At 35.8% G+C, this 15,383-nt stretch overlaps 1 protein-coding gene across 2 annotated transcripts in view; it reads left to right on the top strand.

The window, feature by feature from the left end:
* Window positions 1–314: 314 nt before the first annotated feature.
* The window catches only part of LOC121327809 (F-box-like/WD repeat-containing protein TBL1X), a 59,352-nt gene continuing 44,283 nt past the window's right edge, over window positions 315–15,383 (top strand). For both annotated transcript variants that reach the window (XM_041272018.1, XM_041272017.1), the window contains exon 1: window positions 315–597. The gene's annotated coding sequence lies outside the window, so the exon portion shown is untranslated. The remainder of the gene's footprint in view (window positions 598–15,383) is intronic.

Raw genomic sequence — 15,383 nt, 5'->3', positions numbered from 1 at the left:
AGTATATAGGCATATCAACATTTAAATAAAACATGGGAAGCTTTTTTGTGTGGGTGAGGGTATGCTGTTGTGAAATAAATACAATACGTGCTATTATGAGTTGGTTAGTCATTTCTAATTCTATATAATTATGTGGTGCATGTATTATTTTTTCTAATTATTGGCGTGCTTGGTTCCTCCAGGGTTTAGGTCATGTGCAGATTTTACCCATTAGGTCACTTGCTCTCTCTCTCTCTCTCTCTCTCTCTCTCTCTCTCTCTCTCTCTCTCTCTCTCTCTCTCTCTCTCTCTCTCTCTCTCTCTCTCTCTCTCTCGTCTCCTGTACGTAGCTGCACACACACACTAACTCTGGGAATGAATAGTTAGTAGCAATTTATGACTTCATTCTTCTTCAAATTTGACTGTTGGGGTTTTTTCCCCCCTCCGATTTTGCGGATTACAGGCTTTTAAGAAAACCCAGAACCATAAACCGAGAGTTATAACGATGAATAATATGTGAACAAAGTCTGCATTTTCTAACTGAAGTTGGAACATCTTTCCTCCTGTGGCGTTGAAGTGAAAGCTGTGGCATATAAGCGCACACACAGTGAGATTTAAGGTGAGTTTGAACATTTTCTCTCCCTCTCTAATTGATTGTTCTGTAAAGTTTAAGCAATTAAAGGAAATTACCCGTCAAATGTATGATAATGCAATATGCTCTAGTTTTACTTGTTAATTTACTTTTAAGATCCGGGTTCTAATAGTTAATTTAGATGTGATCTTGTTAATCAAAATCAAGTAGATTGTGATGTTGTCTTCATATGGGTATACTAACTATACTGAAACGACAACCCTTACTTAAACATTTGTTATTATATTGAAATAGTTAAGATGTGTCAGTTCCATCTCTTGGTATTATACTGCGACTGCATTTATTCCAGAGGTGTAATTGTGTTACTAATTCAGTGTGCATCTGTGTTATTTGTTCTGGTGTTGTTTTGTTAAATTTGTCAGGTAGTGAGGCAGGGAACTAAACATATTGCCATCCAGTGTAAACTACGTTGGTGGGGGAGGGGAAGCACATTGATCTCTATTAGCAGACAATGTGTTTGTGTGTTTAAGTGTTTTGATTGTTTTTGTGCAAGAAAAAAAACGACCCGCATTACTTTATTGTATTTTATTTAAAGGTTTTGATCATCTGCTAGTAGTCAGCATTTGTTGTGGAGTTTTTCTGTTTGTTGTTGCTGCCGAGGGTACAATACAATTTGGTCCAGTTCACCAGTAACTTGTGAAGTAGCACACAATATGGATGTCAAGAGAAGGCGTTTTAACAATACATTATGATGTTAAATGTTAATTAGTGGTTTATTTTCACAGCTTGGGGATGCACATGTTGGGCTAACAACCAATGAACATTATATTATATTACAAAGACCTTTATAACCCATTTAGTGTCACCTGTTACACGTGTGTAGAATGGTGGAGTTGTGTAGTAAGAAAGATGGATCTAAACTTGAACAGTACTTAGAAATGTTGTAAAAAAATAGTAATGGTTAGGTGTAAAAGGTACATAGCGAAACAAAACAACACGCAAAATAGCTCTGTCATGTGGTCTTTACTTTCTGTATCATAGTCTGGAATATGTGTACATCTGTCAAGAAATATATATCATAAGTGAATCACAGATTGCCTGGCCATAAAGATGGAAATTAGGAGCAGATTTTTTGTCTGTTAAGTCACACAGCTTGTCCTGTTCATCTGTCAAGGCTTGCATCTCTCAGATATTGTCATCTCCAGGTCACCTGGTACTTAGTCCTGTTTTTCTTTGCTGCCTCTGGCTGTGAGCTGTCACTTGTCTCCTTGAGTTAAAGTCTACTTACTGACTGCATCCAATCACACATCCATTGAATGCAAATCTCACTTTCACCTGTGAGTATTTAGATTATAATTTTCTGGTGATTGTGATGGAAACAGACAGCCTGGGTTTAATGTGTGAATAGTCTGATATCCAGTATCATGTTTGATGGAAATATGTTTGCTTTTTTTTATTTTTTTCTGTTGAATACTATGACTTTTGGTCACTCCAAGTGTAAACTACATTTCCTGGATATGGACAATATTAGGAAAAAACATTGTTGTTAACTGGGCAAAGGTGATTTTAAAAATCAAATGTCAGGTTAAATTTAAGGTGAATTCAAGCCATCAACACGTAAAACTGGCTGTTGTTGATAGCTGATATATGCCATCATACTTTTACAGAATCGTAGATAAAAATGAGATACTGCAAGCATGACGAGCCTAAATATGTATACACACTAAAACATGATTCACACATGACTGACAATCAGGTGTGCTCATTTCAAAAGCAGAGGACATTTAGCAACCAACCTTCCTGATGTGGACTCAATTTAACAATGGAAAGTCTGTAAATTCAAAATGAAATGCGATATTGTGGCCAGAGGGGGCGCTTTTGTGCATAATCTGTAAACAATGAACCGGATGTAAATAACTCATGCAAGATGGAGAAAGAATGAAGCGTATCAACTGAGTGCCTTTTCATTTCATTGTACATTATTTTGCAAAGGCTTCCAGCACCCTGACCACATAGAATAACTGCTTCGTCCCTTGAGTGATTATGTATTTCCATGCATATCTCAAAATACTTTGTTCAAAGTGTCCATTATTTTAAGAGTCGCCTATTCTGTTTTGTATTTTCACCCGTTCCCAATTTGGTTGTGCCCAATTATAGCGTTTTACTGTAAGTAGAATCTAAGGACAGTATGTTGTATTATGGGTTATTGTAAAGGCTAGTACTGCCTTGAGGTGAATACGCCAGAATTGCTATATCAAGTCTAACATAACACTGGTATGGTCAGTTCGTCTGGGATTATAACAACACAGGATGCTTGAGTTTGAAAAAAAAAAAAAAAACTATCTGGGATAAAAAGAATTGGATGATTCACACAGGATTAAACTTCACAGATTGATGGCACAAATTCCGAGGCCACCTGTTTATGTGGTGTTTTTTAGGCCTGTGCCAGTCTGCTTTAAGATGCTGTCAGGTGTAGTTAAGCGACAGACATTGTTAGTTTCAGAACAGTTTTACCCTGGTTTAAAGGCGTGCTAACTAAAGTTTTAAAATCCATTTTCTTACCTCTTTGCTTTTTATTTTAAATTGGGATGCAGATATATCAAGGGCATTGCTGTAGATGAAAAATTGCTATTACTTCACTTGAAGTTCAAGTCAGCCTATAATAAAGCAAGTAAGTTATTTTAAAACTTTGTTTGAACCCTGCTGGGGATGTAGTCTGAAACCGGTATAATGAAGCTGTTTCATAAACCAGTCTAACACTGTGTGAAGTGAACCCTTTAGTTCACTGGTCATGTTCAGTCTAACCTAGAGTTATTGTTTGCCGAATGAAAAAAAAAAAAAAAAATGCAGTATTTTACATCAAAAAATCTGTAGGGTGTCATTCAGACATCTTAGATGCAACAATTGATAAAATACTCAGCACAGTGCTTCAGTATGATACACTGATATAACCTGCTTGTGGGCAATTCCATGATAAGTGACCCTGGCCATGAAAAATAAAAAGAAAGCTGCCTATGTGAAAAAACTTTCTCAGTTTTTACTAAAAGGTGTGTATTTGTGCATGCTGTATTGTTGTTCACTTTGTGTCTTTTCTGTTAAAAAAAATTTAAAAAGCAACATTTTCAGAAGTCTGACTCATACATTTTTAGGTTTTAATTGTAGGATAAATGTTTTAGTTATACATTCATAACTCGTGGGTATTTAATACCAAGTTCATAATATTAAATTTTCTTGGAAAAAGGAAAATATTTTATAGTAATTCAAAATAGTGGCGTTTATAAAAAGTCAAGTGTCATGTCCTTAAGATTATACGTTATGTTTTTCAAACATTGTCTACAAAGCTAACTTTTTAAAACATATGTTATGGAATAAAAATGTTGACCCTTTCTTATTAATAATTGCCCACATTAGCGTTATGGATGTGACCAATTATGGATGTGACCATTATGGATGTGACATCCTAAGTAATAATAAGCTTGATGAGATTGCAAATAAAACTTACCGTGCACAAGCAACATACAAATCACTTATCATTTCCCATTGTCATGCAATTATATTAACAGATTACAACACCAGGAAACCCTGTCAGTCATTTTAATGGGGTTTAAAATGTTTTCTTTCATCTACTGAATTTAAAATTGTGTTAACACTGCCCTTTGTAAATTGTCTAACAACATCGTGCAATGGCTGTTCATAAATTTAAAAAAGTTAGTGGCATGGTGTTAAAAACACGTGTTTAAAGCAGGCAAGGTATAATTCGAAATGCTGTATAATATTTGTTTTAAGATTGTCCAAGCACATAGCCTACCTTTAAACCGAAAAACACCAGCATGTTAAACTTCTTTTAAAAGCACTCAAAAGGAGCAACCAGCAACATTTGCACGCAGTGAGACAGAAGTGTCCATTGAAAATCAGCTGAATCAAGTATCTTGTTAAATAGAATATCTTTAGAACACCCTTCTAAATATTATTGGCTGAAGCAGGTTTGAGTGAGGCTGGATTTTCATTGATTAAAATATTAATATATGCTCCCATTGGCTAGAAAGGTTGCAGTGTTTTGGCACAGTGTGAGATTGACAGTTGGAAGTTTGTCTGGTTGTTGGGACGTTTGTCTGGTTGATTGGAAATTTGCAGGTCCTTACAGCCTTTTGTATTAATGAATTGACAAATTAATTAAAATTATTAGATGAATTAACAAATATGTTTATGAATTACTGTGTGAATTGACAAATTTATGGACGAATGGCTGGACAAACTGACCAATTAACAAATTGACAAACAAATTGACAAACTAATGGCTGGATAGTTTTGACACAAATGGCGCTCCATAGGCGTGTAACAACAGATGCAACTGAGAAATGTTAAACGCTGTATAGAACAAACAGACAATGGCTTTAATACTGCAAGTCGTGTTTGCATATAAAGGAAATAATGTAGCCGTGAACACGAACGAGATCTTGCTTTTGCAAATAAATTCCTTGTTATTATGACATGAATTTTGTTAATATAAAGCTGTAAATTTTGGAAGCTGTAAAGCTACCGGTAACCAAGAGCAAGCTGTGGTTAAAATGTATTTTTTGAAAGATTTTATATTACTCCAGTACACCAATATTTTTTAAGCCTTAGTTAAACATTAAAAAAAGATTAATACAGGGCCTCCCGAGTGGCGCATCCAGCAAAGGCGCTCCACGTAGATGTGCTGTATAGCCTGGGGATCACAGGTTCAAGTCCAGGCTATGTCACAGCCGACCGCTCCCAGGGGGTGGCGCACAATTGGCCAAGCGCTGCCCAGGTAGGGAGGGCTTAGGTCGGCAGAGCAATCCACAACCGCGCATCCATAACAATGCATTTCGAGTTTTACTATGACAATATTAAAAACCTGAGGTATTACTTTAATATAATTTTTGGGAGCTACCAAGTTGTTCTTACAAAATTACATTAAATGTTTTGATTGTAAGTTCCACAAATCGCAGACTTTTGAGAACACATTAAGTGACCCAGCAGTGCTTGTACATTTCTGTCACATTCCATAACTCAAGTTTCTTGGGCCATAAAAAACTAATGGTGAGACTTTGAACCTTGTGATTTTAACATGACACAGTTCAGAAAGCACATTTATCTAAATAGTGTATTATATTGTTAAATATTTAAATGAGCCCTTGTATATGGTAACAAACTTTCCCCAAATGTGATGTGCAATGTGTGCCTTACATTGAAGACTTGAGCCTGTCTAAACTAGGATAGTTGAAGCTCACCCATTTACACTTTCTTGCTGAAAATGTCAGAATTTATAGTTTGATGGAATAAAGTTTATAATGATAATGCCTCCTGAAGTATTTAGAATAAGTTATGTTTAAGTCTATAAATACTAGTATAATTTTTTTTAAATAATTTTTTTAAATATGGTTTCATATAAAAAAAAAAAAAAAAAAAAAAAAAAAAAAAAAAAAAAAAATGATGAGACATTACACATACCCCCGTGTAACAGCCCTCAATCTATATGTACACACTGAGACAATGCAGAGTGTCTGGTGGTACTGAGGTATACAGGAGCCTCTGACAATAGTGACCAGACCTTCTGTAGTTTTGTACTTAAATAATTGCGCACCTACAAAATGTCGCAAACTGATCACATTGCTTCCATGCATATTAAAAGGAGCAAATTGGGATGAGTTGTTGATCTACATTGGAGTCTGGTGTTGTCATACAGTATGTGGTTGCGGGAAGGATTTGTGCACCTATTCCTTTTTTAAAGCACTTGTATATTAATTTAATTGGTTACACACTTTCTCATACTGCAGGGGTAAGTTCCACACAATGGTGTGTCTGGCTGCGTGTGATTCTACTTGCAGATCATGTATAGGGCAGAGTCTTTGCTCGAATAGACATGCTGTGGTGCAGTGCTAGCAATGAGCTTTAAGCAGCGTTTCCTTCTGGTTTTACCCAAGGTAAATGTGGAATCAAATAATCATCTAGGCTGGCCATAAGAATTTGAGTGTTAAAATATACATTTTTCTTGTAACGCTGATCTAAACCTGGAACTACAGTACCACAAGTAATTTCTAAATGTTTTAATTTCATCTTAGTTTACTGTTGCTGTAGTGGGCACAGATTGATACCTGATCCATTCACTTAATGCAGGAGAGGTCAGAAGGAGTGATTAAAACTGAAAGGCTGCAGTGGTAGGCACACATTGTCTTGGTTCGAGATGCATTGTTCAGACAGTAAAGTAAGTTCAGTGTCATTTTGTTCTTGGTCATGGACTTGCTTACTCAGATCTCCTGTGCTGACTTGAACAATGATGTGACCTTGTTATCTGTTTTCTATGAAGAGTTTGTGTTGGATCCCAGAATATATTATTTGAGGACTGCAACAACTCCTCAAGTAAGGTAGTATGTTGGTTAACACTTTTGACGTAAAGAAGTGAAGCTTTAAAAAAAAAAAAACAACAATAATAATATTTATTTATTATTATTATTATTATTATTATTATTATTATTATTATTATTATTATTATTATTTATTATTATTATTGTCACTTTTATTGTGAAGGAAATGTAGGGGTTCTTCACTTTTTTTATTTGATGTGAATTGGTTATATGCAGATATTTCCAATACAACTCTACACCTGCTGGCCATTTGTACAATTTTGTGGAAAAACAGTAAACAAATATTTAAAGCAGTAATTGCAGACATTTTGTTTAAAACTGTTTAAATTAGCTTTTTGAAAGTGAGAATAAAAATATAGAAACAAGATTGCAAACTGTGTTCAATCTTAAGGGAACTTCAGTCACAGGTGCTCAGGGCCAAGAGGGAGTTTTACTGACATACTCACTCAAACACATTAGTGTTAGTGCTTCAGTGTTCCGAGTCTTAAGGTGAAAACATTGGCATTAGCAACAGCTGGAAACCCTGATCAGCACAGGTGTAGAAAGATGGGTCAGCTGAGAGAATTCGAATACTGAGTTTAATGTTTAAATAAGTTCTTAATTCTAACACATACCTACCTTAACATTAGGGTTAGGGTTAGGACCATAGAAGAGTCACATTTCATGTGTTAGAAAGATTGTAGTACAGTTTTACATTGGCCCGTCTTTCTGCACCTGTTCCACCTGGTCTATAGCTATATATTTTTTGACAGTTGAGCTAGGTTAAATTTAGCCTTGAAGAGTAGGGCTGGGTATCGGCAGTGATACGAGGGTCACAATATGATACATATCACGATACAGTAAATGAAGCATGAAACAAAGTCACACAATTGTCTCATTCGCTTGTTGAAGTGTTAGCAATAACACTGGTAAAGCACTTTTGGTCAGATAAGGTTCACAACCTGTTATGCTTTTGTTTCCTGTTTGTTCTTCAAAATAAATGTATTTAAAATAAAATTACAAATCAGGGCTCCAGACAAAGTGTTTGCATTAGGAGCCAATAGCTTATAGGCCAAAAAAAGAAAAAGGTCATCAAATCCGAATTGCTGGGTGGGTGACACTTCAGGAGCAAGTTGGTTGTGATCATATTCAACTGCTTAAAATACAGCAACTTGCTAAGACACTGAAGTGAAACTAAAACAGTAACTTAATGGCTGTACTCGTTTGTTGCCACATTCTGCTGACTGCTTAGCCTATGCAGCTGATGACTGCATTGAACTCAGCATGTTTATAGTTTAAATATTTTGCAAGGGTTGTGTCTAGAATTGGTGACTGCACCTTTGATTGTGTAGAGTTGTGAAATAGAATGCTGCAGCTCCCATGCTCAGTGTTAGTGAAGTCTAACAGCATGTAACACAGACAGCTCTTATGATTACATTTTACCGTATATTTTTCAGTAAAAACAAATTTAAATTGCAGTGAGTTTGTTCTGCTATTTACGTTATTAAATACTATTTATTTATTTATTTATTTATTTTAATTTAGTAATCACAAATTATTTTATTATTTTCGCGCAATGAACCGTGGAAATGAATACAATGGTGTCCCACCATGCACTGTATTTTAATTTAAAATAATGTGTTATGCCCCATGTTAACAGAGGCCAGGGGGCCATATTGCTTTCCAGGTGAAATGGGAAACTATTGCACTATATATATATATATATATATATATATATATATATATATATATATATATATATATATATATATATATATATATATATATGTGTGTGTGTGTATGTAATACTAGTTAAAAGTAACTGGCCCTGTGGTGCTTGTGGAGAGGTGAGGCGACACAGGAGCCTTGCAGGGCCGGATCCGCTAAAAGAAACCTGAAAACTAACTTCACACACACAATTTTTTTCCCCTAATTTTGTAGGCCCGGCAGCTGCCTTTTTTGACCCGGCTGGCCGCCGGGCCTGTAGAATGGTAGGGGAACCACTGGACCATAAACAGTCTCTTGGTCTCATACAGTAGCTGTGTGACCTAAATAAATATAGGCTAGTGGGTTTATAATAAGCTAGCCATGTTTGGAAAGGAATTATTAATACTACTGGATTAAACCACTTGCCTTTTATACAAATGCATTGACGTGTTCTTCATCCGTTTAGTAGTCTACTGATTAATGATTGTTTTTTTTTTCTTGGTCTGTTTTACATCATACTGTTTCCGCACATTAATCAAGTGCTTTTATTTTAAAACGCTGAGGTTTTTACCTCTTTGTGTGTGTTTACAACATGCGGCAAAACTGAGCTTCATTGTACCCATGTATTTGGTCTGTTTTGTATGCATGCGTTGTTCATTCTGTACACACAATTCTAGTAAAAAGCAAAACAGGAAAATGTATGTTTTAGGGAAACTGATGAAAATAAAGAAACATTTAACAGCAACGCCGTCCCAGTAAATGCATTGTGCAGTTAAAGAGAAGGTACAGTATAGCGCATAGTAATCTTAGAAAAGTCAAAAAACAAAATCTTTATTGCCACATTACTGGTACAATTTCTTATCTGTGTTTTTTTTTTTGGTAGTTAAGGTCATGCCCCAGGGAAAGGGAGGGTGTTCATTGCAGTTAGTTAAGACAAAAGTACATCAAGTCCAAAATGTATAATCCAGTTGTCTTGAAATTTTATATTGTACAGTCTCTGTCATTTCTACCTTTAAATATGAGCAGGTAGACGAGTTTTGCCACATTTAGCCTGGTTTAGTTTCAGTGTGCCCTGTGCAGCTGAAGCTCTTGTATAATCTGAAATGTCAGACTGTGGGGGATGTGCAGTGAGCTGTGTATGGAGGGGGAGGGGATGAGTGAAGCCTGCTATTATTGGATTGTCTGATCTCTATGGAGCCACAGCTGTCCATTAGTTTGACACTCTGTTTACAACATATTTGTGAAAACTGTTTCCTGTAAGACTTGCAGAAGACAGATCTGTGATTCTTAAATTAGCAAGGTCACAAGGAAAGCAGCTGGTTATGGCATATTAAAGCTTGCTAAACTCAGGAGTAGTTTATGTTTAACCCTTTGCAGATGGCCCATTTATAATTTCAACCGAATTCGATTGACATAATTGCATGCAGCGTGGTGAATAGTGCTGTTGTGTTTTTTCTTTGTTTTTTTTTTGTTTTTTTTTTTTAAAAGCTCGTATTTGCTGTTTGGTTTGGCTTGCCTCGATGAAGAGCCTGTTTTTATAGTAAATAACTCTTTGTTTTTCCTGCAAGAATTAGAATCTGAAACCATTGTTTTTTTGTATAATTTCTGTATTTTAATAGAAAACACTGGTGTATGTTTTTTAGTGTTAAAATCCACCTTCTGAATGTTATTTGGTGGTCTGTTTTTCTATCCAGATGTGTTCATTGTGAAGGGGATATTGTGGAAGTGGTAGTGTGCATGTATTTCACAATCCACATTTTTCAAGATATCTTGAGAAGCTCTTACCTAGCTGTCATGAGATATGGTATTAATTATAATTTAATAACATTTTTACAGAGTATCATATTCTGTGGATAAATGGGGGTTTCTGTCAGTCCATACATCACTCTATCTCTGTGGCACTTACATGTTTGCATATACAGTGCTCCCCCTTTATAAGTCGGCCTGTTATATATGCAGAACAGGTTATAAGGCAGTACAGTCATGGCTCCCCTTTGCCCCATAATGCCATTACACTAACACTAGTATTCTTGTTTATAAGGCGGAACACAAGTAGCACTGTCTGTTAACTATAGCTCCCAACTACAGTGTTATAAAGGGGGAGCACAGAATCTGGAGAACTTATTACCAAATTGTGATGAATCATTTCATTGCTATTTCTGTCCCTGTGCTATTGTGTACATGCTGTTGATGTATGTCTTGGCTATCGACTTATACTGATGGCTTGCATTTTAAACTGACACCTTCAATTACTGACATACTTGTTTACAATGCCCAGATTTGTGACTGAATCTTTTTAATTTATTTTTTTCTGGGGTGGGGGGTGGAGGTTTATTTCCCATACAGTACCTTATGTTGCATACTTGCTATGAAAAACCTTCTCACACGACAAGTCTAATTAGGGGTTTATTATAATAATTTTTAACAAACTTGACCTCTGACTTCAGATTATTACCATGTTGTGGTCCAATGCTTTTGGCATGTATACAAATTATTCTCAAGGAACTTTTACATTGTGCTGAGTCATGGGGGACAAAAAACGGTGTTTCTGTTCCTCACAACAAACATGCAAGACAGTTAAAAGCAATTAATTTGCATAGCAATTTCCTTTCACATTAATAGAAAATGTGATTTAAAAAAAACAAAAAAAAACCCAGAAGCACTTTTTGTACAGTCATTTAAATGCCTTATCTTTCAAAATATGAGAAGTTGGAAAGCATACACATTCCCTGATATAGCCGGCTGCAAGTAACATGTTAAATGACATGGTTGTAAATTTCAAAATACCCCTTCCTGAGAGTATTAATGACTAGTTTCAGTTCTTACAGTAGTTACAGTTTGAGATTCCAGATCAAATGACAGGATTACCTGTTAGAATGGACTTACTTAGTTTAATTATTCAGAACCTTTGCAGTGGTTCAGGAATCGTAACACTGACTGCTGCAACAATCATGATCCAGCCTTATAGGATGCAAAAACACGGTGACTTCCACTTAGTGGTGGAGGGAAAGAAAATTCATAACATGCTACTTTTAAGGTAGGGCTAAGGAAAGACTTTAAAAATAATTAACAGATTTTTTTTTTTTTTCCATTTTCTCACCAGTCATTTAAAATGTCTAAAGTAACAATAATTCATTAAGATTTGGTCATTTTATATGCATTCTGGAACCAAAAAAAGGTCAAAATTCAGGGTAATGCATTTTAAGAAGACCAGTACATATTAGAATACGTGTTTTTAACAACGTTCCCTCTAAGCTGCACGCATGCGTGACCATGTAGCAATCTGACAGGTGCCGCGCCCCGAAGCACGGCACACGTTCACTTAACAAAATCTCATGCACAGCGCTCCTCTAGCTTTAGGACCCTGAATTTTTTTTTTCTAGCTGTAAATGCTGCACCACCGCAGGTATCAGTCACTTGCTTTGCGTATATCAGTTTGGACATCAAGGAAATCCTGTTGGTTAAGAGAAACAAATCACCACCTAGCAATAGCCAATCGAGTGTGTTTTTAGACATGCAGTGCCCACCAACTGATCTTTCGATACAGTGTAAAACTTAACACTGATAAGAAGACGGTGCTTGCAAATAATAATAATAATAATAATAATAATAATAATAATAATAATAATAATAATAATAATAATATTATTATTATTATTATTATTATTATTATTATGCATTTGGACTTCATCTTAAGTTACAGCAACGAACACAGACGGGTATGGCACCATTGCAAAGTTAAGCTGTATTTTTTATATAAAAAACTAAAGAAGCAAATGGGAATAAATTGTATATTTTTTTTAGTACATAGAAAACACAAGTGACCTCATTATCTTAAAACTCAAACAGATGGCAACATCTGCAATACCATTTGTTGGAGAAACATGCTCTTTTAAGATTATTTTTGTAGCCTGAAACACAAGAGACACAACTACCACGCATGATAAATACTTACACCTATTGTAATGACCATAGCATGATAGTTTAGACTGGCGTGTACAGAGTTCATACCCAGCGAAGGGGACAGCAGGTGGCTCGGGGTACCTTGTGGGCGACCCTGTCGCGGTAGGACCCCCCCCCCCATATTTATTTCTAAAAATGGGGTATGTTGGATAACATGGAAATAAGTTTGAATGCAGTATAAGATACACGTTTCCAGGTTTGTACACTCTGTTAGTTTTAAAAGGAGATTATCAGAGGAGGTATAATAACTGGTAAATGCGAGATTGCAAGATTGCATTCCATTGCACTGACGACGGCTGTCTGACTGCTGGAATAAACACAATCGCACATTGCTGGAGGAACCGATGCACTCAAGAGATAACATAGGTTAAGCATAAAGGAACAAAGGGCCACACCAAGATAACGCCATCTTAGACGATGTGAGCCAGAACCGACATGTACATGAGACTCTCCACAGGGGGTTGCCCATGGTGATTGAACCCACAAAGAGAAGAAAGGAGGGTGGGGCTGTGGTCAGTGGCTACTTAATGAAAGAGAGAAGTGAGTTGAGCTGAGTGTACCTTGATTCACTCAGCTCAACTCACTTCTCTCTTTCATTAAGATTAGTATCTTTAGACTTCTCGATCGAGAAAGTCCTGTAGGCTCAAACCTACAGTATTGCATTGTAATATTTTGTTCTGTTATATTTTGTTTTGAACTTAAGTTTTGTACCATGCAGTTTGCATATGAAAGTATGATCTATACTGTTTTGCTTTGAGCTTTCTTTTTGTTTCCGGAATTAAACCTGTATATATTGCATAAAACAAACGTATATCTGAAGAAAAGGACTGTGCATTTCTTTCATCAAGAACCAGCTACTCACAGCTTTAAAAAATATGACATCACCATTTAAAATAAAACAACAATACAAATTCAGAAAAGTTATATTATAGTACTACATGGACTTTTTGATAAGTACATTGGTGTACATTGGAAAGACGTACCTTGTTTATTTTTGCATACACAAATACTATAAAAACAATAAACATGTCTTTGTCTTTTTTTTTTTTTTTTTTAATAGCCTTTTATGGCATACAAACAAAAAATGAATATGGTGACCTTTCAATTTCCAGCTTTTAAAACATTTCTATACATCTGTTCTTTGAAATAAAACAAAAAAAGGCAGGTTTTCAGGGAAAAAAAAATGTTGCTTATAACTAATTATATGCAATAAAAAGCACTGGTGAGTAATGGTCAGTCAGCACACCTATTTTCTTACAGAAATGTGCTCTATCTGTGTGCCTCATAGTTGACGTGTTTTAGAAGCAGTGTGAGCCCTTTCAGTCCATTTGTTTTCACTTTTTACACTTGCGTGCCACTCATTTCGTGTTGACATCGTAGCAGGATTTCTGAGACCTGCCTGCTGTAGAGGTGTTTTTTTTCCAGTATTATTTTTGCATTTAAAGTATATGATCGCTCGTTGTGATCACTTCAACTTCCTCTGCTGGTACATGTGTGATCGAGGGCGTTTTTCTAAACAGAATGAGGTTTAAAAAGACATTCGGAAACAAATTTTATTTTCGCTTTGGGCGCTGACATCTTCACTCTTGCTGTCCGTAAATGATACAAAACATGAAGCAAAACATATGCAAATTAGCAAAACGGTAATGATTCATCACGCACACATGACCTTTCCAGCAGAGTAAATCTGCTGTCAGCCTACGCAACAACATTTGTAAAGTCTCACACAGTTAAAATCATTTCTGACGGGCAGACTTTTTTTTTTTTTTGCCTTGGAATACATGCAAAAATGATTCCTTTGCATGTTTGTCCCAGTACTATTTAAAATTTAAGAAAGCGAAATATGTACGGTTAGCACCTTGTTGGTAACATTGTACCACAGTATTATCATTTTACCCAGCATATCGTGAATTTGTCAGGTACTGTTTTGAATTGCCTTGACCTGTAATATAAATGGCTGCTCATCAATTCTGTGGATTTATTTTTTCAAAGGGTAATTGGCAAATCCATTATTTTTAAAGTATATTTTCTTTTTAATGTTTTGAAAGCTGTCCTCTAAATTATATGTTGTGGGTCATTTTAGACCCTGAGGACAAGACTAGTATAGACCTTCAAGCCCTTGTGTGAAAAAATAGCCCTTCCTAAGGGCTTTAAACGCAACTAACTTGACATCATGTGTTCCCAAGTGTATTCTTTATATACACGCACACACACAAACACACGCACAAAAGCCAGCTTTCAGCATGAGTCACAGGCCTAGGACAATACGCATTGTGTGTCTGGATCATGAGACCTGAGACAATAGTGATCTCCTAGTAGTAATGCTGTAAGACTACCAGAATTTAAGCAGAACTTTCACTACCAGCTAAAGAAAAAAACAATTTTCTTGTTAATGTTCATATTTTTCCACAGTGAACTAGGTTTCACCATGACATTTGTCAGCTGGTTTTAGCCAGCAGCAGAAAGAAATTCTAGGTATAAAACCGCAACCCATTAAAGAGGTTTCTAGGCCACTTGAGTTCTGTGAAGCGTCTTCTGAACCTGAAGGAGCAACGGCTTGTGGTGTTCCCTTCATGCCATTCTGTTTTGCTTTGCATATTAGTTTCCTATATTGTGTAGCTGAAGCTCAAACTTCATAGAAGTTAAGATTGTAATTTTGCTCCATTTTGATACCGTCTTTGCCAAGCATGTTTTGGAGTACATACAATAGTCTTGTTTGACTTGGTTTATTGTGCTTAAGTTGGATGCATGTTTAAAAAATAGTTAACAGAATTG

Source organism: Polyodon spathula, chromosome 15 (genome assembly GCF_017654505.1).
Source record: "Polyodon spathula isolate WHYD16114869_AA chromosome 15, ASM1765450v1, whole genome shotgun sequence".
Classification (NCBI taxonomy): Eukaryota; Metazoa; Chordata; class Actinopteri; order Acipenseriformes; family Polyodontidae; genus Polyodon; species Polyodon spathula.
Note: the sequence above shows the minus strand (reverse complement) of the source record. Positions and strands in the feature narration are given on the sequence as shown.